Below are 6,044 nucleotides of genomic sequence, written 5' to 3' on the forward strand. Positions count from 1 at the left end.
GAGTCTGCTAAACGCCTTAATCCGAGACAGGCCCGCTGGTCATTGTTTTTCTCCCGCTTTGATTTTGTTGTCTCGTATTTACCAGGTTCAAAGAATGTGAAGGCCGATGCTCTTTCTAGGAGCTTTGTGCCTGATGCTCCTGAAGTCGCTGATCCTGTTGGTATTCTTAAAGATGGAGTTATCTTGTCAGCTATTTCTCCGGATCTGCGACGTGTGTTGCAGAGATTTCAGGCGGATAGGCCTGAGTCTTGTCCACCTGACAGACTGTTTGTCCCGGATAAGTGGACCAGCAGAGTCATTTCCGAGGTTCATTCCTCGGTGTTGGCAGGTCACCCGGGAATTTTTGGCACCAGAGATCTGGTGGCCAGGTCCTTTTGGTGGCCTTCTTTGTCAAGGGATGTGCGGTCATTTGTACAGTCCTGTGGGACTTGTGCTCGAGCTAAGCCTTGCTGTTCTCGTGCCAGCGGTTTGCTCTTGCCCTTGCCTGTCCCGAAGAGACCTTGGACACATATCTCCATGGATTTCATTTCTGATCTTCCGCTATCTCAGGGCATGTCCGTTATCTGGGTGATATGTGATCGCTTCTCCAAGATGGTCCATTTGGTTCCTTTGCCTAAGCTGCCTTCCTCTTCCGATCTGGTTCCTGTGTTTTTCCAGAACGTGGTTCGTTTGCACGGCATCCCTGAGAATATTGTGTCAGACAGAGGATCCCAGTTCGTTTCCAGGTTCTGGCGATCCTTTTGTAGTAGGATGGGCATTGATTTGTCGTTTTCGTCTGCTTTCCATCCTCAGACTAATGGACAGACGGAGCGAACCAATCAGACTTTGGAGGCTTATTTGAGGTGTTTTGTCTCTGCTGATCAGGACGATTGGGTGACATTCTTGCCGTTGGCTGAGTTTGCCCTTAATAATCGGGCTAGTTCCGCCACCTTGGTTTCGCCTTTTTTCTGCAACTCTGGTTTCCATCCTCGCTTTTCTTCGGGTCATGTGGAGCCTTCTGACTGTCCTGGGGTGGATTCTGTGGTGGATAGGTTGCAGCGGATCTGGAATCATGTGGTGGACAACTTGAAGTTGGCACAGGAGAGGGCTCAGCGCTTTGCCAACCGCCGCCGCGGTGTGGGTCCCCGACTACGCGTTGGGGATTTGGTATGGCTTTCTTCCCGCTTTGTTCCTATGAAGGTCTCCTCTCCCAAATTTAAACCTCGTTTTATTGGGCCTTACAAGATATTGGAAATCCTTAATCCTGTATCTTTTCGTCTGGATCTTCCTGTGTCGTTTGCTATTCACAATGTATTTCATAGGTCCTTGTTGCGGCGGTACATTGTGCCTGTAGTTCCTTCTGCTGAGCCTCCTGCTCCGGTGTTGGTTGAGGGCGAGTTGGAGTACGTGGTGGAGAAGATCTTGGATTCTCGCCTCTCCAGGCGGAGGCTTCAGTACCTGGTCAAGTGGAAGGGCTATGGTCAGGAGGATAATTCCTGGGTGGTCGCCTCTGATGTTCATGCGGCCGATTTAGTTCGTGCCTTTCATGCCGCTCATCCTGATCGCCCTGGTGGTCCTGGTGAGGGTTCGGTGACCCCTCACTAAGGGGGGGGTACTGTTGTGAATTCGCTTTTTGCTCCCTCTAGTGGTTACTAGTTTTTTGACTCTGGTTTTTCTGTCATTCCTTTTATCCGCACCTGGGTCGTTAGTTAGGGGTGTTGCTATATAAGCTCCCTGGACCTTCAGTTCAATGCCTGGCAACGTAGTTATCAGAGCTAGTCTGCTGTGCTCTTGTCTACTGATCCTGGTTCCAGTTATATCAGCTAAGTCTGCCTTTTGCTTTTTGCTATTTGTTTTGGTTTTGTATTTTTGTCCAGCTTGTTCCAAATCTATATCCTGACCTTTGTTGGAAGCTCTAGGGGGCTGGTGTTCTCCCCCCGGACCGTTAGACGGTTCGGGGGTTCTTGAATTTCCAGTGTGGATTTTGATAGGGTTTTTGTTGACCATATAAGTTACCTATCTTATTTCTGCTATCAGTAAGCGGGCCTCTCTGTGCTAAACCTGGTTCATTTCTGTGTTTGTCATTTCCTCTTACCTCACCGTTATTATTTGTGGGGGGCTTCTATCCAGCTTTGGGGTCCCCTTCTCTGGAGGCAAGAAAGGTCTTTGTTTTCCTCTACTAGGGGTAGCTAGATTCTCCGGCTGGCGCGTGTCATCTAGAATCAACGTAGGTATGATCCCCAGCTACTTCTAGTGTTGGCGTTAGGAGTAGATATATGGTCAACCCAGTTACCACTGCCCTATGAGCTGGATTTTTGTATTCTGCAGACTTCCACGTTCCTCTGAGACCCTCGCCATTGGGGTCATAACAGCTAACACTGTGCGATATATGGTGTATATCATGAAGGGAACATGGCAGCAAAAGTAACATATGATGTAATCACGTCCATTACATACAATTGTGACTGAATTTCCTGAAATTTGATTTGGGCAGATTTGTCTGGAAGATTCCACTCTTTTTGAGTCTAATCCGCTAAAATTTAATGCAGCTTTTTGGACGCAGCGAAAATATTCTGAGTCCAAAGAACTGCTATTTCCTGATATAGGCTCAAAATCCAAAAAAAGGCGCACCTGTGTTTGCGTTGAACAGTCTTTCTGTGCTTTGACACGACGTTGGGCTACGGGCCAGACATCCAGCTACAGGGGTCCACTGTCTTCATACCACCGATCTCAAAGGCATCTATGATGCAAAGCCAGACAGCAATGGAGGCTGGAATGGAGGTCTGTCCTCCTCCGCAAGCAGATCCTGGAGATCTCATAATGCTACACCATGACGGGGCCTTCACAACGGAGCTTGAAAGTGTCCCAGGAGCCATTTTTAACACAACACCCCCATGCCACATGTTAGTGCTACTGTGAGCTGCCCGTGTGGCCTAAATGTGCTCCATGGCTGCAGCTTCTCCAGACTTGTCTCCCCTTGAGCACATCGGTGGACGTCATTAGTCAGTGAACCAACATTTCATAACTTTTCTTTCTTGGTGTTACAATGTCACTGTTGGGCGGTGTGTGACATCACATTTTACAAGGTGACATCACACAACACAGAGCACCTAACACTCTCCTCACACCACGCTGCACATCGCTCTTCCATGAGAGACACACACACATCACCACTCTCCTCACACACATCATCACACTCTCGTGCAGTCTCCTCACACATATCACCAAACTCTCATCACGACACCACTCTCCTCAAACTCAAGTACTGTCTCCTGACGCACATAAACACTCTCCTCACATGACACCATACTCTCCTCACACTCAAGTACTGTCTCCTCACACACATCACAGTCTCCTCACACTCCCGTGCCATCTCCTCAAGCAGATCACACTTTCCTCGCACTCCCGTGCAGTCTCCCCACACACCTCACCACACTCTCCCGTGCCATCTCCCCATTCACATCACCACACTCTCCTCACCGTTCCTGTGCTGTCTCCTCACACGATATCACACTCTCCACACACTCACGCGCTGTCTCCTCACACGTGACACCACTCTCCTCACACTCTCGTGCCTTATCCTCACACATCACCACACTTTCCCGTGCTGTCTTCTGTCTTATCCTCCCTCACACATCACCACACTCCTGTGCCATCTCCCCACATCAGTAGCGTAGCTACCGGGGGGCAGAGGGTGCGGGCGCCCCGGGCCCGGTGCTCTGAGGGGGCCCACCCGGAGCTACGCTACTGTAACTGTATCGGCGTGTGCAGCACGCTGATACAGTTACATTCTGCAGCAGAGCTGGGAGAATCGATCTCCCTGCTCTGCCGCTATGGGGCCCCTGAGCAGGCGGGGGGCCCGGTGCCAGCAGTGGGCCCCCCGCCGTCATCAGAAGATCAGCTGTACCGGCATTTAGCCGATACAGCTGATCGCATTGATGGGAGAAGGAGCTCCTTCTCCCATCATCCCCCTGTCAGTGTCGGCGTCTGACTTCGCTGACACTGACGCGGGTGCGGTGACGTCACTGCCCGGTGCCCGCTGTCAGGAGATCAGCGGTAGCAGCGCAGGAACCAGGATGAAGAGAGGTGAGTATTTATTTATTTTTTAATGCCTTATTACAGGGTCTGCCTATGGGGGTGCTGCCTCATTACAGGGTCTGCCTATAGAGGTGCAGCCTCATTACAGGGTCTGCCCATAGGGGTGCTGCCTTATTACAGGGTCTGCCTATGGGGGCTGCCTTATTACAGGGTCTGACTATGGGGGCTGCCTTATTACAGGGTCTGACTATGGGGGGGCTGCTTATTACAGGGACTGACTATGGGGGTGCTTTCTTATTACAGGGTCTGCCTATAGTGGTGCTGCCTTATTACAGGGTCTGCCTATAGGGTTGCTGCCTTATTACAGGGTCTGACTATGGGGGGCTGCCTCATTACAGGGTCTGCCAATAGGGGTGCTGCCTTATTACAGGGTCTGCCTATAGGGGTGCTGCCTTATTACAGGGTCTGCCTATAGGGGTGCTGCCTTATTACAGGGTCTGCCTATGGGGGAGCTGCCTTATTACAGGGTCTGACTAAGGGGGCTGCCTTATTACAGAGTCTGACTATAGGGGTGCTGCCTTATTACAGGGTCTGCCTATGGGGGTGCTGCCTTATACTACAGAGTCTGCCTATGGGGGTACTGCCTTATTACAGGGTCTGCCTATATTGGGGTGCTGTCTTATTACAGAATCTGCCTATGTGGGCTGCCGTATGCTATAGAGTCTGCCTATGGGGAGTGCATTATACTATATTGTGGACTATTTGGTGCATTATGCTACTGTATATGGAGGCTATCTAGGGGGGCATCATACAGTATGGAGATTACAGTGTGGGGTGTCATTATACATTGTTGGAGCCATCAAACAGTTTGGGGGCTACTAAGGAGTCAGTATACTGTGTGGGTACTTTATACTGTGTATAAGAGAGCATCATGCTGTGTATAGGGAAGTTATACGGGGGTGGGGGAGACTCGGAACTTTATTAAATGTAAAGTGGGCACTTATTGTTATAGGGGAACTCAGGTTACTGTGGCTATCAAAGGGGCACACAGGGCATTATTAGTTTCTAGGGGCAAAATATGGGTACTGTTTTCTAGGGCACTTGCATCCGGCATTACTATACTTATAGAGGGGTGCTTTAGAATTTAGAGGGCACAGAGAACCACACAGCAGGTGCAGTAATAGGGTCACATACGGCATCAGCAGCTCAGTATTGGGGTAGCAGGTGCAGTTATAGGGACACATTCGGCAGCAGCGGCTCAGTATTGGTTTATCAGGCAGTAATAGGGACACATATGGCAGCAGCGGCTCAGTATTGGGGTATCAGGTGCAGTAATAGGGACATATACGGCAGCAGCGGCTCAGTATTGGGGTATCAGGGGCAGTAATAGGGACACATACGGCAGCAGCGGCTCAGTATTGGGGTATCAGGGGCAGTAATAGGGACACATACGGCAGCAGCGGCTCAGTATTGGGGTATCAGGGGCAGTAATAGGGACACATACGGCAGCAGCGGCTCAGTATTGAGGTATCAGGGGCAGTAATAGGGATACATACGGCAGCAGCGGCTCAGTATTGGGGTATCAGGGGCAGTAATAGCGACACATACGGCAGCAGCGGCTCAGTATTGAGGTATCAGGGGCAGTAATAGGGACACATACGGCAGCAGCGGCTCAGTATTGAGGTATCAGGGGCAGTAATAGGGACATATACGGCAGCAGCGGCTCAGTATTGGGGTATCAGGGGCAGTAATAGGGACACATACGGCAGCAGCGGCTCAGTATTGAGGTATCAGGGGCAGTAATAGGGATACATATGGTAGCAGCGGCTCAGTATTGGGGTATCAGGGGCAGTAATAGGGACACATACGGCAGCAGCGGCTCAGTATTGAGGTATCAGGGGCAGTAATAGGGATACATATGGTAGCAGCAGCTCAGTATTGGGGTATCGGGTGCCGTAATAGGACACATACGGCAGCAGCGGCTCAGTATTGGGGTATCAGGGGCAGTAATAGGGACACATATGGCA

The sequence above is a fragment of the Ranitomeya variabilis genome, chromosome 2 (genome assembly GCF_051348905.1).
Source record: "Ranitomeya variabilis isolate aRanVar5 chromosome 2, aRanVar5.hap1, whole genome shotgun sequence".
In the NCBI taxonomy this organism is placed as follows: Eukaryota; Metazoa; Chordata; class Amphibia; order Anura; family Dendrobatidae; genus Ranitomeya; species Ranitomeya variabilis.